At 43.5% G+C, this 20,819-nt stretch overlaps 1 protein-coding gene across 1 annotated transcript in view; it reads right to left on the bottom strand.

The window, feature by feature from the left end:
- Positions 1-19,233, bottom strand: part of SPATS2L (spermatogenesis associated serine rich 2 like) — a 64,754-nt gene extending 45,521 nt beyond the window's left edge. The window contains exon 1 of the mRNA XM_079979096.1: positions 18,723-19,233. The gene's annotated coding sequence lies outside the window, so the exon portion shown is untranslated. The remainder of the gene's footprint in view (positions 1-18,722) is intronic.
- Positions 19,234-20,819: the final 1,586 nt, after the last annotated feature.

Here is a 20,819-nt window from a genome sequence, read left to right as displayed (position 1 = left end):
TTGGAAAGCATGAGACATTATGCTAAGTGGCCCATCTAAAAGTTGCCATTTAGGGGTCAGTGGTAATGGATCAAACTCATAGGGTAATGTCCAATGATAATCATACTCTGAGTCGATCCACTGAAATCAATGGACTTAAGTTCATTGGTTTTCCTGGATCTACTCCAAGTACAAATTACTGGGAATCTTCCACAGAGAATCTGTGATAGAATGCATTCCAAGAGGGTTTAGCTTGTTTTTCTAAAGAAGGGCAGAAAGGCTATTTTACTCTCAAGATCTGTCTGGTAAATGCTGTGGTCAGTGTTCGAAACTACCATTGTTCTAGGCGCATCTTGTGACAGTGGTTTTCATTGGTGTGAGCAGTTTCTGAGCTCCGGGCGCAGTACTGCACCTAAGATTTCAGTTTAAAATTGTAGAGTGGAAGGAAGGGAGGACCTTTTTCTGCCTCCCCACTTCCAGCTACTCTCTGAAGACTGGAGAAGAGACCCTCTTAAAGAATATTAGGGGGTGGGCAAGGAAAGGACTAGACCAGGTGAAAAATGAACATAATATTTCAACTGCAGTTCATTCATTTTCAGCTTTGTATTCTTGTTATTAAAAATGTGTGCCTGGACATTCCATTGTTGCACACATAACCTAGGTTTAAGGCACCATTTAGCTCCATATCTCAGTTCCTAACACTGGCTGGAGTGTGGAACTATGAGAGAATGGTTTACATCTGATTAAAAATTGTCAATTTATTTTCTTTGTTTTTTTGTTTTTTGTTTAGAACATAGTTATCTCTGTTAGCTGAAGAAGCGTGCATGCACACGAAAGCTCATACCAATAACAGACTTAGTTGGTCTCTAAGGTGCTACTGGAAGGAATTATTTTTTATTTTCTTTCGACTACGACAGACCCACATGGCTACCTACCTATAACTATCTCTGTTAGCTGTAACTCACAGCATAACTTGCTGGGGTGGACCTTCTAAATCAGATTACTCAAGCTCTCTTAAACGAAATAGCTAAACACAACATATTAATCAAACAGACTCCCTAAAGAAAGTGTCTGAGAAAAGCTCATTATTGTCATTTGGTTGACTGAAAACCATTAAGACATTCTTGTGGATAAATAGATGAGGAAATATGGCAGAATGTGACAGTTAAATAAAAGATGAAGCAAAAGCTTATTAATATTGCTGTGCAAAAGGATAGGAAAAATAAATATTGTCTCGAGTGTCCCCACCGCTTTTTAAAAATGTGAACTATCAATTTGGACTGGAATTTTTATACAAATAATGTATACATGCTCAAGTTAAAGTAAGCCTTCATCAAGGTATGTTTTCCTCAATAGACGCTATTAGGGAATAAAAATAATCAGCTGGAGTGGAATGAACAGAGTAGAAGATCCAAACAATTTGTTAAGAAGTTGCCTCTTATATTTAATACTTGCACAAAATTGGTTGGGTAGGGAAGGAAAGAGAGAGAGAGAGAGAGAGAAAGGAAGGAAGGAAGGAAGGAAGGAAGGAAGGAAGGAAGGAAGGAAAACACTGCATTTTAACTTCCTTTTAACTTCCCATGGTTGAGTCATAAACCTTCAGTTCCCAGTAGTGCAGTAGCTAAGTTAGAAAATATTTCACAACCTCTCAGCCAACTTCATTCTGAAAAAAGAAAAAAAACACCACCACCAGGATAAATGTGACTTGAGGTTTGTTTTTTCCTAGACTTGTCCTGTTTATGTCTCTAAATCCATTGTCTTTGAGAGATACAGGAAGAAGAAAAAAGGTGTATACAGTGGTACCTCTGGTTACATACGCATCAGGTTACAGACTCCACTAACCCAGAATTAGTACCTCGGGTTAAGAACTTTGCTTCAGGATGAGAACAGAAATCGTGCTCCGGCGGCACAGCAGCAGCAGGAGGCCCCATTAGCTAAAGTGGTGCTTCAGGTTAAGAACGGACCTCCAGAATGAATTAAGTACTTAACCCGAGGTACCACTGTACTGGGATGATTCCACCCTATTTCAGTTTGCTGGTGCTCAATTATAGGTCCATTCTGTCTCATTTTGTGCAGATCCCCCCCCCCCCAAATGTCTGCTTTTAAATAGTATAAATTTTGTCAGGGCTTTTTTTTTTCTTTAGGGGGAACTCACCAGAACTTTGGAATTGTCTAGTGCTTCCCTTTGCAAATTAATCTGAAGTGTAAATCTGGATGGATTTGTACCCAATTATGTTTTTATTTGCATTTTTAATACAGAAACAAAAATCCCCCACCCCCTTCCCTCCACCCACCAATTATTTTTTTAAAAAGGATTTGTTCCTAATTATGTTGTAAAGTCTCTAGCTTTTCTACAAAGTGTGGATCTGATAATGGGAGTACAGTCTTAAAGAAGTTGCATACATAAAACCCTCTCTCTTTCCAAGCTTTAGGACTTGCCGATCGTCAGGTCGGTGGTTCGAATCCCCGCGGCGGGGTGCGCTCCCGTTGCTCGGTCCCAGCGCCTGCCAACCTAGCAGTTCGAAAGCACCCCCGGGTGCAAGTAGATAAATAGGGACCGCTTACCAGCGGGAAGGTAAACGGTGTTTCCGTGTGCTGCGCTGGCTCGCCAGATGCAGCTTGTCATGCTGGCCACATGACCTGGAAGTGTCTGCGGACAGCGCTGGCTCCCGGCCTATAGAGTGAGATGAGCGCACAACCCTAGAGTCTGGCAAAACTGGCCCATACGGGCAGGGGTACCTTTACCTTTAATTTTTTCACTACAATAAAACAGGGTGCAAGAGAAAGGGAATGAGCAAGAATATGGGTACGGGTGTTAATTTATCCATCTTCTCCACACAGTCACTGTACTTTTCATAAATGGTTCTCAAGTCTAAATATTTTTTAAAAAATAAAGAGCAGTCTTGTGAAGTCCCCTTTCCCTTGTCCGATATTAGAAGCCTGTTTCATCTGCACCAATGGTCTATTTAGTTTAAGCTGAATTATTGCTGAAACAGCTAGCAACAGCAGCATGGCATAATGTAAGGTTCCCCCACATATGTTTTCTATAAAGCACTTTAGTGATGTATGGAAGTGAGAGCTGGACCATAAAGAAGGATGATCGCTGAAGAATTGGTGCTTTTGAATTATGGTGCTGGAGGAGACTCTTGGACTGCAAGAAGATCAAACCTCTCCATTCTTAAGAAAATCAGCCCTGAGTGCTCACTGGAAGGACAGATCGTGAAGCGGAGGCTCCAGTACTTTGGCCACCTCATGAGAAGACTCCCTGGAAAAGACCCTGATGTTGGGAAAGATGGAGGGCACAAGGAGAAGGGGACGACAGAGGACGAGATGGTTGGACAGTGTTCTCAAAGCTACCAGCATGAGTTTGACCAAACTGCGGGAGGCAGTGGAAGACAGGAGTGCCTGGGCTGCTCTGGTCCATGGGGTCAAGGAAAGTTGGACACGACTAAACAACTAAACAACAACATAAAGCACTTTGTAACAGAGTCTCACTCCCCCCCCCACCCACAATGGATAAATTTAAGAAGTAAATTTTGCAATTAAAAACAACACAAGATTTTCTTTTTTTTAGGGTTATTGGAATAACTTGGAAAAAATATAGGGAGGAATTCAATGTAATCTGATCGTATTTTGGCTTGCCAGGTGGAACAATCCCCCCTCCCCTTGCTGTTCTGGGGGTTCTCTCAACGCCCCCCCCCCACCAGAGCCAAACTTGTCCATCTGCCATTTTCATAAAGCACATGAGAGTTACTAATTTCCCAAAGACCAGGAAATGGAAGAGCCAGGAGCCTTTCCGTTGATTCTTGGGAGCTTTCTCAGAGTTCTGAGATCCAGTTGTGTTCACTCCTGCAGGCTTTTGCAGGCATCTGGTCTTGTTCTTTTTTCTGTATTGTCACTGATAAGTGCCTCTCGATTCCTAGTCGATTTCACTGTCATCTGAATCAACAGCAGCGATGTTGTCACCCATATTAATGCAGAAGGAATCCATAAAGCCTTTGCCACTTTGTGAGTTGTAGCAGCATGGGAAGATACCCTTATTGGACACAATTATCTTCTCGAATGAATATCTCCCCAACTGTAGCAAACTCCTTAATCCTGAAGGAGGGAGGTATACACTGTAAAAATACACGTGTTATGCAAAGTGCTCAAGTCAGGGAAGCCAAATACTTTTTGACTTTCATATTCTATGTTATTCTTTTCCATGGCAAGGTTAAATATATTTGTATGAATCAGGTAGTGAGGAAATCACACAATAATATCTCTTGGTTTTCCCCTGTCATTGTGGGTCTTGGGTAGGGAGAGTTCTGTGAATTTTGTCAATGTCTCATTCCAGGAGTTCCAGTTAGTAGCTCAGATAAACCTTTTACATATGACTTCTATCTTCCACGTCAACTAAGAGGAGTTTAATCTGTCGTTATGTTTAAGGAATAGAAGTGATAGATGGGTAACTATGCACACCTAAATTCCAAAGCTGAAAAAAAGCAACCCTTTTATTATCATCTTTTATGACTACTCTTCTGATAAGTCACTCTTAATTTCCCCCCCAGCATTCTGGTAAGAATTTCTAATGCTCCTTAACGTCACTGTGTTTTGGATGTCACTGCATACCCACCAGGTTTGTCACTGAAGGCTGCAGAGAAGATAACATGCTGCAAGCCAAAATAGATCTTGAGAGACATTTCTTCGAATCCATGGACTTCCTTTTCAGGCGCAGTATTATAAATATTTAGTTTATGTGTTTTGGTGCAGTTAACTGCTATTTATCCAGGTGAGGGGGGGGGGGGACTCAAATCAGCTAGCCATCTTCAAAGGGGCGGAGAAAGGAGGTGCGGTGGGGGAGGGCCGCCCCAGGTGTCACCACTGGGGGGGGTGACAAAATGCTGGGCGGCACTCACCGCGGCGCCTGTAGCGTGCCTGAGCCACGCGTCTCTCCTGGGAGTGACATGGTGGCTTGGGCGCCACGGGCTCTGCACTGTCCCAAACGGTCCGCCCGCTGCCTCCAACTCAGCTGCCCTACAGCAGACCCCACAGAGCGTCCTGCCCCAGCTCGCCCACCCTGCGGGCAGCTGGCCCCACACCTGGGCACAGGGCACACACACCACCTCAGGCGCCCAATTGGCTTGCTCCGCTGCTGCATCTTCATCAATGAAGTCCCTGCTCCTTATGCATTAGGTTTTTCCCCCTCATCCCACACGCCTTCACAGTAAACACCATCAATCCATGACATAAGGATGTAAAGCTATAAATCACAACACAGATAATTTGATGTCACAAATTGGTTTATTTTCTCCTGTCTAGCAATTTTTTTAAAAAAGCAAGCGTTTTTAAAGCAGTGAAAGAGAAATAAGGCTGCTACAAATAAGATTTATCTGATATAAAAAGCCTCTTCCAGAACAATAGCGTATATGTCATGTTCGATCAAATGAAATATAATTCCTTGAAAATAATAATAAACGGTTTCATATGGAACTTTCCTCTGTAATAAAATTACTCCCTTGACTGTTTTGTTCACTAGCTAAATGTTCCATGGCAGATCGTCAAAGAAAACACTGTAAGAAGTAATGACTTAAGGGGGGGAAGAAGAAAGGAGTAAAGGTACTCACACTTCAAATTATTTTTGGTAAATAGTAAACATTATAAAAGCAATTCTCCGGCCCATTCCGGAGTCACAGTGATGCCAACAGGATGTACAAATAACTGATAACAGAACTGCATGCTCTGCTAGGTTGGAGGCAAGGTATCAGCTACACTCACGTGTAACAATAAGCTGGAACCTTAGCTTGATAAACTGTACTGTACATGAAAGTAGCCTTTAATCCTCCTTTCACACAGGTGGGTAAAGCAAACCTGCAAAGACACAGGCTAGCATTACTGAACCCAGGGTTGTGGTTTGCTCCCCACTAACAAGCCAGGGTTCGTATGTCAAGACCAAACTCTGGTTGCCAGAGAGTCTTTGTCAGAGAGAAACAAACCATGATCCTGGGTTCAGCTATCCCTCCTCCTGGTCTGTTTACCTGCTCACACAGATGAGGAAGCTACCGTAAGTAGGAAGAATCCCAAATTTATTGGCTTATTGTTGTGTGCAAACACAGAAAATTGGATATGGCACAATGTAAGTTATTGTTGTTTTCGCAGAGTACCCATATTTCTTTGGTGTCGTTATCCTCTCTGATTAAACAGGTTTTGTAAATTTTTGAAGCACCGCAAAACTCTGTTAGCTAGTAGATAGTAGAACAAGTGCATACAGTCCAAACAACAAAGCCTCTTTCATACCACCCTCAATACTGGAAAAAACCTATTCTCTTTCTCTAGCCCTAGGTACTTTCCCAAGCTTAACAATAAAAGGCCAGGCTCAGTAACAGCTTCACAGTTCAAATCTTTTCATGAGCTGGTAGGTAATATATTTCAGCTGGGTTACATGCTCTGTGCTCAGATGGCACATATATAAGTGCTTGCAAGTTGACAATGTCTGTCTGCCTGGAATTAAATATGCTTATAGAAAAGAAAAGAAAAGAAAAGAAAAGAAAAGAAAAGAAAAGAAAAGAAAAGAAAAGAAAAGAAAAGAAGTTTAGGATATGTCTAGTGAGATTCAAGGTCTTTCTCCCAGGTACAACAAATCCTAGATCCCTTGAACTCCAGCCACAGAAAATCTTTCCGGACTTTCCTACACAATCAGGATATTTATTTTTCGTACACCAAGAGTCTATTTGTTTATGATATTTTGCACACAGTCCGCATGCCTCCCTTCAAGGCATAGTTCATTGTATAACTGGGAAAATGCAATACCTCCCACAAGATACTCATTGCCTTTATAACCAAAGTGTGAAACATGGCACTGTGGTTGCTACATGGAAATATTACTGCTAATACTAAAAGCTCTTCCCCCAAATCATCCCAGGGCAGCTTACAAAAATATCAGAATTAAAAGCAAAATACTGAATCAATAAAAATCACAAAACTGCCAAATTCCGTAACATATCTTGTGAACAGGGACATAAGATTCCTACTGGCTTTCATTAGTTGTTCAAGCATGCGGTGCCATTTATTCCTGCTTAAAAAAAGATACATGGATTTGACATTTCCAATACACTTTGTATTATTTGGAAGCTGTTCTGCCACAATTTCTGTGTGGGAATGGGATGAGGTAGTGTGATTTTTATTTAATTATTTTTTTAAGGTGGCAAACAGCAGAGAGGCTCCTTACACACAGCTGCTGCCAGAGCAATTGAGGATGTTGATTGTAGGGCAGATGTGACAATACCTTAAAATGCGGTTGAAGCGTATTTTGAATGATTATTCAAAAAGAACTTATGTGTTCCTACAGAGTCCAGGAAATGATCTGTTATGGCACAAAATGAAATAAAATGTTAGCTAGGAGTTATGTTTGAATTGTTGCAATACCGCATTAAGAAGAAGAAGAAGAAGATTCTGAAAGAGGTTTAGTTTTCTTTATATTTAATTTTTTTTGGTATTGCATAATATTTCTGGACATAAACAGAAATAGTTTATTAGGTTTGCATTTCTGTTTGTTTGAAAAATGTGCAAATGATCGTTTGAACAAGGAACGCAGGAAAGCTTGAAAGACCTGAAGAATTAAGGGGTAACAATATTAATTAAACGTACTGTGTGCCCCACTCCTTATGGGTATCCATAGGAGAATCATTATTTTTTAGGATCCAACCAGTTTCAGTCCTTGGCAAAAGCAACTTAGTACAAAAATATCAAGTATGGCTCAGTTTAAAAACTGCAGTGGCCAATTGTGATCTGTTTACTCTTAGCAGATACCACCTGTATCTGTCAAAATGCTATTACTGTAAGTGAATGTTAGAAAGAATGATCCGAAGGACATTGTTGTTATTGTTGCTGTTGTTGTTGTTAGAATACACACACCACTGTATTTGACTGGAGAGTAAATAAAACATTTTGGCAACTTCATTTTTAAATAAAAGTCCCAAACAATAAACAACTTGGGAGGAAATTGCAAAAACAACAACAACCATGTTATATTCATTATGGGCATTGAACCGCAAGCTTCAAAATTTACTATCTCATCAGTCTCTAGCAAGTCAGAACAATTAGCCATTTTATATCGAGTGTGATTAATGACCAGGGCCGGCCCCGCCATGAAGCAAGGTGTGCTGACTGCCTCGGGCGGCAGGATCCACAGGGGCAGTAGATCTTGCCTCCAAAGAATGCACTGTCTGCCGCCGCTGCAGCAAAAGCAACAATGGCTGCAGCATGCTTCTCGGAGACTGGATCTGCCGCCTCTTCGGCAATAGCACACCATGCTGCCTCTACAGCAGCCCTTGGAGAATAGGAGGGGCTGGTGGTCTCCCATCCCTAGGGAGGAATGGCAAGGGCTGCCCTCTGGGGTCTCATGGGCTCTGCACCCACCCAGCCTGATTCAGAGGGAGCGCCTTTCTCCCCCGTGACCAGGGCCATGTTAAGCATATCCAGCGCCATGGTGCAAAGCTCCCTTGGGCGCCCCCCCCCATTTTCCAGAGTTTTTTAGGGAGGATGGCGCTGCATGCAGGGCTGGAGGAGGCGGGCAGTGGCCGGAGCGCAGTTCCTCTGGTGGGGAAGAGGCAGAGGCTGGACGCGGCGCCTCCTGGCTTAGCTGGCCGCTTCGTGCCGTGGTTGGCACGGCAGACGGAGGCTCCGGGTGTGGCGCTGCATGGCGGAGGTGGGCGAGGGCAGCTGATGCCGGGAGGCGCCGCGTCCAGCCTCCGCCTCTTCCCTGGCACCCTCCAGAACTTGGCACCCTGGCACCCCACACCAGTAGCCTCTATGGGTAAGACCCATGACAACCTTTGATTCCTTCTTCAACTGTCAAGTAAGGTTGATTTGATTTCCCTTTGATTGATTTGATTTCCCCCTCCCTTGTTGCAGTTGTAGATCTTTACTCACCCCTTGTTCCCAGTGTAGGATTTTATTCCACACACCCACCCTTGTTTCCAATGCAGATCTTCCCTCAACCCTCGACCCCTGGCAAAGGGAGGAGTCATTTTGTGGTTTGCCTCAGGTGCCAAAATGTCTTGATGACAGCAGTAATACCTCACATTTCCTTTACAAATGTGATTGTAACTGCATCTCTCTCTCTCTCTCTCTCTCTCTCCATTCCTTTGGCATTCCTCAATTTAGACTCCATTCTGTTATGTTTTCAAATTAAGGTAAATCTGCACTGCTGCCTATTTTTTGTTGTATGAAAAAGGCTGTCAAAGTTACAAACTGACTATTTCTGCTGTTCTGCCATCACTTTCTTGAGAACTGTCCCCAAAGGCCTTTTTTTAAAAAAAAGAGAGAGAATTAAACTGTACCTTGAAGTGAATACTGAAAGCAACCTTTGATGTCAGACTATGAATTTTACAGTACTCTATTTAAACTGAAAAACGAATTGCTAATCAAACGAAATTCTAAACAGAAAGAACAGGATGGAATGTACAAACAGCTTCATTTCTAGATAAAGGCTTCTTCAGATCACGCCCAAGATCCTCCAGCCACACAAAGACCAATGTTGCCCTTTGATTATCCTTATTAGTCCAAATGGAAGACTGGGGACTAGCCAGATTAGTATGAGTGGCACTGCACAAATACAGAGAAAACCAAGAAAATGGTTGTAGCCATTTATACACTGTTTAACCTAAGAAGTTTCTGAGCGGTATGCAATAAAATTGCAAAAAATAGTATACAGTGGATAAAATAAAATAAATAGTAAAAACAGAAAGCTTCCTTAAAACGTGTTGAAGTAGGAAGGTCTTCATCAAGTACCTGAAGTTTTACAGGAGGTGCTATCTGATTTCAAGCCCGCATTACTAAATTGCTTCTGGCAGATATAAGCTATGCATCTGAGCTATGCGGAACCACAGAGGCTTCCCCAAAGATCTCAGCGATCGGGCAGGGATATAGGGAATATGAAGGTATTCCTTAAGGTATCCTGGACCCAAATTTTTAAGGGCCTGGTAACATGTGGTAAGGTAAAGGGACCCCTGACCATTAGGTCCAGTCGTGGCCGACTCTGGGGTTGCAGCGCTCATCTCGCTTTATTGGCTGAGGGAGCCGGCGTACAGCTTCCGGGTCATGTGGCCAGCATGACTAAGCTGCTTCTGGTGAACCAGAGCAGCACACAGAAACGCTGTTTACCTTCCTGCCGGAGCGGTACCTATTTATCTTTTTTTTTAATAAATATTTATTGAAATTTTTAAAATAAATACAAAATGCAAAAATGATAAACAATATAACATGAATCATAACACATTTTTTCAAAACTTCTTTGGACTCCCTCACATCTCCCACTCCCACTTACATCATTATAACCTTTTTCCAGCAATTTATCATCTTGTTTACATTCTTGAATCTCGTTCAATTAATTTAATCTAATAATTCTCCAAAAATTTTATATTTTCCTCAATCTCACTTATCGTCAAATTCAAATCTAATTCAATGGTAGGCAGTTATTTATGATCTAGCATCCTTCTTAGTCTTCTGCCAAATTACAATACTTTTGTAAATAAATCTTGAATTTCTTCCAGTCTTCTTCAACCCTATTTATCTACTTGCACTTTGAGGTGCTTTCGAACTGCTAGGTTGGCAGGAGCTGGGATGGAGCAATGGGAGCTCACCCTGTCGCGGGGATTTGAACCACTGACCTACTGATCAGCAAGTCCTAGGCTCTGTGGTTTAACCCACAGTGCCACCTGCGTCCCACGGTGACATTAGAAGTCTGACCTTTGCAATGGTCTAACTGCAGCATTTTGCTTGGGGCTTCCAGTCCAGGCTTGGGCATAGCCCCAGAGCGCACTGCAATGCATTTCAAGGGACTGTGAGCATTTCCTATTTTACATATTCCATTTGTGTGTCAGCAAATGAAAGTGAATGCATCACACAGAGTAGTGTTTTGGACACTAAGGCCCAGTTTAGAGGAAGCCACTGCAAAAATGGCACCATGGGCCGAAGAAGTTGCTCAGTCCCAACACAAATGGTTTGTTCTGCGGTAATGATGCAAACAACAAAATTCCTATTTCAAGAAACTAGCAATTTGCAACGAAAACAGATGTAATATAACCTAGCAGATGTAAGCTCAAACCCCAAATCAACTAGACCCATGTGAATTCCATTCACAGCACTGTGTTTGGCCTTAGATTCCCATCTGCAAAATGTGAAGAGAATGCCTTCCTTAGAAGGATGCTGCGAGCGGATACAACAATTGTACAGTGCTCTGTGCAGCTAAAATCGTAATGAAATGCCATATATGCCTATATAACACACCCCTTGGAAGACTCAACTGATGAAGTGTTACGTCTTACCCAAAGTTTTATATCTGATATTGAATCATTTTCAATAAGTAAAGCATCTTTTGGGCAAATCATAATTGCGGTAATACTGACAGCTGGTAACATCCAATGCAGAAGTAGAATTCTTCCTAACTGCAGGAAAATGTACAATACCGCAAAGTTGTTAAGTACTGTAATTTAACTCGGGATGTCATTTCATGCAGAACAGCAAGTGAGCGGTTAAGAGGCCAACACATTCCTTTGAGAGGACACTCCCTTGTAGCTGGCATTTGTGTTTCAGGATAGCGTGTCAGCAATTTCTCTGTTCGTAATGTGCATATATTATATCCCATATAATAGGATAGGTCCCGTATTCATGGGCTACACTGCACTTTCAACGGTTAGCATTTGGGCTGTTATCTGTCTGCCTCCTTTGCAACAGAGCCAGCATCCATAAATTGAGGGGAATTTCAGTTTCATGAGGGGAAGAGGGGATTTTGTTGAAAAGGGAAGCGTTGCTAGAAATAACACATACACACACAAAAAACCCATCAGCCTCGTTTTGCCTATTTGAAGTTAGCTGTTCTTCCCGTCTTTTGTGTGGATACTGTATAGAGGTTCCAAAATGTAGTCTGAGTGAAGACTCCTCCTTAGTTACAATGCTGTGCTCTCCCTCTCTCTCTCTCTCTCTCTCTCACACACACACACACACACACACACACACACACACTGCATTGACACTTCTACAAGAAGGGTAAGCGAGAATATTTACCGTAGTTATTGACCGTAGAGTGGTGCCCCGCAAGACGAATGCCTCGCAAGACGGAAAACTCGCTAGACGAAAGAGTTTTCCGTTTTGGAGGTGCTTCGCAAAACGAATTTCCTATGGGCTTGCTTTGCAAGACGAAAACGTCTTGCGAGTTCCTGCGGGTTTTTTTTCCTCCCCCCCCCCTTTTCTAAGCCGCTAAGCCACTTATCCGCTTATCCGCTAAGCCGCTAAAAGCTGCTAAACCGCTAATAGCGCTAATCCACTAATCCGCTAATAGGGTTGCTTCGCAAGACGAAAAACCGCTAGACGAAGAGACTTGCGGAACAGATTCTTTTCGTCTTGCGAGGCACCACTGTATAAAAAAAGATTGCAATAGGCTTTTACATGCCTGTTTTGCATTTCTTTCAGCATATGCTTATCCCGGCATTTGATAGTTATTTGTTTTGTGGGACATCTCTTCTCTATACTGTTATACTCATCTATACTGTTCTGTTCCAAGCTGCGGGGGGCAGTGGAGGACAGGAGTGCCTGGCGTTCTCTGGTCCATGGGGTCACGAAGAGTCGGACACGACTAAACGACTAAACAACAACAACTGTTCTGTTCCATTTGGAACATTTTTACTTGCTTCAGTCATTGTGTAATGGTTTTATATGTTTTATAACTGCATATTATTTTCGTCAAATCTACCCTGGGACCTTACGGTGAAGGGTAGCTAAGGAGTCTTCTGAAATAAATATGTAAATGTTCCCTTGTAATGTCAGACTCTCCATAACCAGAAATGGTGTGTTTTGTGTGGCAATGCCAGGTTTATGATATGCGCTACCCATCCACAGAGGGTTTTAGGCACCAACAATGGAGCTGGTTACTTTAGCAAGACGTCTTATGAAAATTATGTATTTTTATTATCTTCTTGTCCAATTGCCAATATTGTAATCCTGATTCAATAAGGTATTTTGCTTTGATTTTATGTTATGCTGCTTTGGTTCCAACCAATATTTTGTACGCTGCATAGATATATTTTTATATGACTTGTGAAATGAAAACCACCACCGTACAATGTGTCATGTACTCCTAAAATTTCAGGCAATGGACAAGGCCTGATATATTACTACGGAGCCTCATTGTGCTTGCTGGGTGATCTTACTGAGGTAGTGGAATGGATCCTAGACTTAATGCCAATCTGTGTGCTCGTCTGAAGCCTGCATCTGCTGGTTATGAGGAGTGTGTTCCTGTAGAATATGAAAAACTTCATAGAAGAGTAAAACAAGACACTGCAGCTGAACCTAAAATTTCTGGAAACTTGGAAATTCCTGGATACTTTGTGGGTCTTCACCCATGCCCTTTTCCGACGTGTAGATTATTTTTGCATAGAAAAAGTGTCAGGCATGAAGAAGCTCACAGCTAAGTCTCACTTGAAACCCAAGGAAAGTTAGTTATTAACTTACATCCCATTTTTGGCCCCACTGATTACATCTGTTTTTCTCCATATCCATGTAAGCACCTGCCAACAGAGGATAACAATTCATGCATCTGACAAAATGGGCTCTAGCCATGAAAGCTCATGTCCCAATAAATCTGTGTTAGTCTTCAAGATAATGCAATACTCTCTGTTGTCCAAATCTCATTATTTTCAGTGGAACTAATAGTGCAATTGGAAGAAAGTCCCACTGTGTTGAGAGGGACTTCCTCCCATGTAAGCGTCTTTAGGATTGCATGACTGACTGAACTGAGCTCTTGCAGTGAAAGAGAGGGAAATGACTGTGCTCAGTGGCTGATTCATGTCAACATCTCACTTCCAGCAGTGGGTAAATCTTAATGCTATAAAGGTAAAGGACCCCTGGATGGTTAAGTCCAGTCAAAGGTGACTATGGGGTTGCAGCGCTCGTCTCGCTTTCAGGCCGAGGGAGCCGGCGTTTGTCCACAAACAGTTTTCCGGGTCATATGGCCAGCATGACTTAACCGCTTCTCGCGCAACGGAACACCATGACGGAACCCAGAAATGTTGTTTACCTTCCCGCCACAGTGGTACCTTTATCTACTTGCACTGGCATGCTTTTAAACTGCTAGGTTGGCTGGAGCTAGGACAGAGCAACAGGAGTGCATTCTGTTGTGCTGATTCAAACTGCCGATCTTCCGATTGGCAAGCCCAAATGGCTCAGTAGTTTAGACCACAGCGCCACCCGCGTCCTATATAATGCTATAAGAAGTCATACGACAATGGAGAAAGCTAATGGAGTGTTCCCATCAAGCATTTGATAATTTAGAGCATCCAGGAGCATGATAACATTAAGATGAATGGCCTGAACGTCCTAGCTAATAATAACTGTTGACAGCTGAAAGTTTGCTCTTCAACCTGAAACACTTAAAAAATCTGTTGTACTTCTTATGAGGTCTGGAATTGTAGAGGGTCACCCAGTTCAATGCCCTGCAATGCAGGAATTTCAACTAAAGCATCCATGACAGATGGCCACCCAACCTCTGCTTAAAGACCTCCAAGGAAGGAGAGTCCACAATATACAGGGTTCCTTCCCAATGCAGAGAAGTCAATGGAGGGTAGACAACAGAAATCTGCTCAAGACCAACACATACTCAACAAATACATATTGGACTAATTAGAGCTGGAAGATGGTCCAAGTATACAATATACTCAAGACCACTTTTTTGAGAGTAGCTAGCCCATGCCAAACCTGAACAGCTTTACTCTCTTACAAAATTGAACAAAAATTCATCTTACATGTTTGAAAAGTCATTAATCCAAGATGCAGCACCAGCCACTTCCAGGGGGTGAAGGGTACAGTGGTGCCCCGCAAGACGAATGCCTCGCAAGACGAAAAACTCGCTAGACGAAAGAGTTTTCCGTCTTTTGAGGTGCTTCGCAAGACGAATTTCCCTATGGGCTTGCTTCGCAAGACGAAACGTCTTGTGAGTTCTTGCGAGTTTTTTTCTTTTTTTAAGCCGCTAAGCCGCTAATAGCCATGCTTCGCAAGACGAAAAAACCGCAAGACGAAGAGACTCGCAGAACGAATTAATTTCGTCTTGCGAGGCACCACTGTAAAAAGTCTAGTACAAACTACATTATACCAAGGTAAAGAAGGAAGCAATTGTTTCAAATGCTGGATCAAAGGAGCTTAAGATGGTACACGGTACATGGTTGTCTATTTCCACTCACTTTGAGGAGGTTTTGTTGATGATGACAGATGCTGTAAACTTATAACCTGGACCAAATTTGACTATGGTTGCTTATGACAAAATAGTATTGCAGAATGATGGTCTGGAAATGATAAATGTGTAGTCATACTTACTTACTTCCAGTCTGTTGAGATCCCAGCACCTGAAGGCAACATACACACAGAAGGGGGAATCTATGCTAGCTGAGTTGTGGGGCTCACATATCATGCTTTCTGCTGGATTACACAAGGCCTTTAAAAAGTCATGTTGGGTCTGGGCACAGTAGAAGGGGCACAATAGCTGGATGGGAGAGCACAGCCCTGGAGCCAAGCCCCAGCTCCAAGCTGAGCAGCAAGGAAGCAGAGGGCCAGGAAGGTGAAGGAGCAAGGAAGCAATGTTCCTCTGCTTCATCCAGACTCTTTGCTGGGCTGGGAAGTGGGTCTTGGTTAAAAATTTGAGCTAAGCCCAGGCTCCAAGCTGAGCAGGATGACATAGCAAAGGAGCAAATCTCCTTTCACCCCTATACTTTTTTGTGGGTTTCCAACTGTGGGTTAAACCACAGAACCGAGGGCTTGCCAATCAGAAGGTCGGCGGTTCGAATCCCCGCGACGGGGTGAGCTCCCGTTGCTCGGTCCCTGCTCCTGCCAACCTAGCAGTTTGAAAGCACGTCAAAACTGCAAGTAGATAAATAGGTACCGCTCTGGCGGGAAGGTAGACGGCGTTCCCGTGCGCTGCTCTGGTTCGTCAGAGCCACATGACCCAGTTCTGCTGGCCACATGACCCAGAAGCTGTACACCGGCTCCCTCGGCCACTAAAGCGAGATGAGCACCGCAACCCCAGAGTCGGTCACGATGGGACCTAATGGTCAGGGGTCCCTTTACCTTTACCTTTTAACTGTGTGGAATTTTTTTTTTTTTAAATAGAGGTAACCGTTTTATAGCAAAATTACATTTATTGCTAACTTGCACTTTCGAATAATAATGTTGTGCACATATCTGAGTGTAACCTCCACTGAACATAATGTACCCGATTCCATTCTGAGTAAACAGGCATAGGTTTGTGCTGCTAAACAGCCTGAATGCACACAGACTCCTTATCGTTCCGTTTCCATCAGCACCAAACTCTCTCTTACAGGAACAGCTGCAATTACACCCCAGTTAGCAAGCTACATTTTAAACCCGCAATTGATGCAGACATTGTGCTTATGAAAGCTTTCTGTAAGTAAGCTACTTAACCGAGTGACTTACAGCAGTAGTAATAATAATATTTATCATTTGGCACCCCAGACAAAAGTAGCTTTAAACAAGCCCTGGGCTAGAGAATTCCCAACTGCTTCAGGTGCCCACTAAAGCCTTGTTGCCTGATCTCTGGAAGTCCAGCTCAGAACTTCTCTGGCTTTTGAGATTTCACCAAGTGTTGCTAACCTGCATACCTTTCTACAAGCTGCATCCCATTCTTTTACACCAGAGTGAAACATGTTTGCTAGATGGGCCCCATGCCTTAAAAAGGAATTTTGATATCATTTCTTTGGGAGGTCATCCTGACACCTCCTCTTATTATCTGCATTTTGTACCTATTCTCAAGGCTGTTTATTCTACCATTCTGCACAAATGTGTAGGAACGTGAGAAGAGCTTCAGCAGATCACACCAAGGGTCCTTCTACTCCAGCATCCTGTTTTCTACAGTGGCAAGAAAACTCTTCTCATGTTCTCTTGATGTTGCTCCTAGCAAATGGTACTCAGAATCAAACCACCTCTGAAATCTGTCAACTGCATTTAAGTCATCCTATCTAGTAACCTAGTATCTTAGGGACACTGGTGGCGCTGTGGGTTAACTACTCTGCTGGGGTGGTTATTTGTGGATGAGTCTCACAGGCTCACTGAATTATTTTTTCTCTTTTGTCATGGACCACAAGGGCAGGCATCAAGCTGTAAAGGCTTGTATTTTCTCTTTGTGGGTCCGTCTCCTCCCACAAAGGTGTATTCCGAAAGACTTACAGCAACATCTCTCTAGACAACCGGAAACAGAACTATTCAGTTTTCCTTAATTTTATGCAAGTTGCAGAATTCAGCTTTTCTTGATGCAGAATTTCAGTGTAGACTTTTTTTTCTTTTAAGAACAGATAATACATACCCCTGCATTTTATCAGCACTCATATATAATTTATAATCACTCACATATATTCATTCACATATTCTAATGGATGGATAGAACTTCGGATTGAAAATGTTACAAAGGTTTTTGCATGAGCAGGAATGCAAGGAATGGGTTGTTGCCTATTTGCTACCTCTAAATGTGGGTAGCTGCACACTGGCAACCAAAATCTCTTTCCTTCTCTACCTCACCAAGGAAAGAACCAGCATTTACAGTTGTGCAGGAAAAGAAAACCACTGCGATGATATGGAACAAAAACTAATCCTGTTGCTGCCAGCTGCCAGTAGACACAAAACGATCTGAAAATAGCAACAGCGATTTTTTGTGCTCTGCAAGGGAAGAGACTGAATGTGAACAGCGAAGCGCTGACTGAAACAGCAGCTAAAAAATAAAATAAAATGACAGAACCGCCGTGCAAACAGCCTCTACGGATCACTCACCTTTGCATCTGCCCGTTAAATCTCAGCACATTTCTACAGCCACATTTGGGGGCAGTTCCTCCAGAAAATGCCATGCATCCCTTCTCGAAGAAACGAGCAGTGCTGCTGTCTCAGCACATTTTGTTTCATTTTTTTTCCCAGGGCAGCCAGTACTACTGTCGCTTCTTAGTTTCACGGCGCCGCTCCAGTCATTCAGAATTAATATTTCCACAAAGCCATCCAACTTTAATACCGATACCCTTTAGCAGGGGTGGGTGGGTGGGTATGGGAGACAAGGAATGAGGGAGGGAGCCTGGGGAATGTGGTTTATATGTGACTCACACATAACATTTCCCCTTGGATTGCATCAGTACTGTACTATGTACTGTAAGACGAGCCTCAAAAACAAAACATGGGTCGGCGGCTCCCGTCTAGCTAGCTCATAACCCAGGACCCGATCCTGGGCTTCTGACGCCCCCCTGTGCTGGAACCCAAGGGGAGCGCTTGGGGAAAGGAGTGCCAGGATCAGATCCCCGAGGCTGTTTATAGATTGGACAAGGGCACGGGCGGGCTCCTTTCAACGTACACTTCCCTAAAGCTGCAATTCTATTTTCGTTTCTCCGGACTGAAGAGCAACCCTGCATTTGATTGCGGGGTGGAGGAGAAAGAGAAACCGAGTTCCCTAACTGACCCCACAGCACCAGAACCACATTTGGTTCCCCACACGGTGTCACAAAATCGCCTTCCTAAATATGCGCGCCTTGGAAAGGCTGGGGAGGGGGCGCTTTATTTTGTGGGGGGGTCTTCTGGATCCTTCCAAGCATTAACGAGAAGACGGCAAGTCCCCACCCTGCTGCCCCCCCTGTGTGTGTGTGGGGGGGGGGAGCCAAAGGCATTTCCCAAGTCGAGGCGCCATTGCGCCCCGGAGAGGCGCGCGAGAGACGCGCCGGGCGCCTTACCTCACAGACGCAGCCAATGGTTTGTTGTCGCCTGAGGCGTCGAGGTCCGGCTTCTTCTAAAAGGGAAAGGCTGCAGCTGCCGAGGTCGAGCGGGCGCCTTCTTCTTCTTCTTCTCCTCCTCCCTTCCTCGCCTCTGGCTCCCCTCACGGAACTCGCTTGGCAGGGAAGCGGCGTCCTTTCCCCGCTCCAAGCTGGGTCTCCACGTCCAGCCAACTTTCCTCGCGCGCGCCCAGATGCTCCCCCCACGGAGACACTCCCCTTCTCTCACACAATCTCTCTCTCTCTCTCCCCTCCTTCTCTCTTTCTTTCTACGCTCCCTTCTTTTTTTTTTTAAAGCGCAGGAAGGCGAAGGGCTCTCCTCCTCCTCCACAACTACCAAATGACTTTACGCCTCCGCGCAGCAGCCGCCACCACTGGCGTTTCCTCGCTTTTGCGCGCCGAAATGCAGAAGCTTGGCTCCCTTCTGCGTTCCCGTGCATTGCTAGCATCTGCCTGGAATTGAGGAGGAGGTGTGTGGGAGAGAGAGGTGGAGAAAAAGAGAGAGAGAAAGGGAGATCATGACAAGCCAAGGGGACATAGCCAGCATATTTTCTCGATGAGGCATTCCGGAGGGGGAAATAATATAGCGAGGAGTTTCTCACAGACGAGGCACACAGCCTAAAACACGTCTCCCCGCCCTCCGAACTGGATCCTGAGGGAAATGGCCCCACTTATTTGGCCAGATTTTAAGTCTTCATTCCTCACAACTTGCCCTGGTTGCGAGATGCGATTTCTCATGCGATTCTAGCACATTGGGGCAGACACCGAAGAGGCAAACGAGAAAAAAATAAATAGCGGGTTAAGATGGGTGGCCGAAGAGACTAGCCATAGACAGAGGGCAATAGTTCACTAGGTGACTCACTGAACTGCTTCAGAAGGATCCAATAATCTCCTCCTCAAACTATTTTTCCCCATAAATAAGCCCCATAAATAAACTCCTTCCACTAGGACATGTAAACAAACCACACTTTATGTACTCAGATTGAATTATTTACCACATTCATCCATTCAAGGAGCTTTGAATCTCTCAGCAAATTGTCCATGAGGCAAACGGTGGTGCTGAAAGATTGTGACAGGTTTTTCTTTTCTTCTTCTTTGATTGGTTGCTTAACACCAGTAATTTCCATTTTCAAGTAATGCTCAAGTACCGTTGTAGCTGCTAATTGATGGGCAAAATATGGGATTTTGAAAATCTGGCTTCAGCAGAGCATCCTATGCCAGTTTACTCAAAAGGAAGTTATATTGTGTTCAGTGGAGTTTTGCTCCTAGGTAAAATGTGCATGGCTTTAATTATTATTAATGTGCGGTATTTTGGAGCAATGCAATCTCAGCTCCATGGCAGTTTAAAACTACCTTGTCTCTTGTCCTTCACTTCTGGTCATCCGGGGCTGAAACTATGACCCATAAAAAGCAGTGGGAGTTTTGCTACTAGCTTGAAAAAGAGCATGATCCTGTTCCAACTGTGTACTTAACCTTTCCCAATCTCTCTCTGTGTGTTTGCAACTGTAGTTCCGTTACATGTGGCATTTCTAACAATATTCTTAAGAAATGATCAAACAAAAGGATGCTTCATGCAGATATTTTTTAAGGAACAATGCAGCTTACTTTACACATACATACAAAAACACGAATGCCAACAAGCATATTTGCAAGTGTGTGTGTATTAAAGAAAAACACTTGGCAGAGAAGAAACAGAAGAGATTGCCTCTCTATTAGTTAGAGTTAGGGAACTACCTCAGGCAACTGATTTGGAGTGCCCTAAATCCCAAATAGTAATCACTTTGACAAAATTAAATAGTTTCCCCTCTGTGGTTATGCTTCAGAGGGATTTCCCTAGAAAAGTCCTGGTGTCCCAAGAGAACTTGGGATGGAGTTGTCTGTGTGCTGTTACTAAACTGTTGCTCCTTTTCTTTAGTCTCCACTTGCAGACAGGATAATACTGTTATGGATTTGTGGGTGCCAGGCTTCTAATCCCTATAATCATAGCTGTCCACTTACAGATTTGAAAATAAGGGACCAGCAGCCTTGAAAATAAGGGACCAGCAGCCAAAATAAGGG

The sequence above is a fragment of the Podarcis cretensis genome (genome assembly GCF_951804945.1).
Source record: "Podarcis cretensis genome assembly, chromosome: 1".
In the NCBI taxonomy this organism is placed as follows: Eukaryota; Metazoa; Chordata; class Lepidosauria; order Squamata; family Lacertidae; genus Podarcis; species Podarcis cretensis.
The sequence above is the reverse complement of the archived record's forward strand: the minus strand, read 5'-3'. Positions and strand labels throughout refer to the sequence as shown.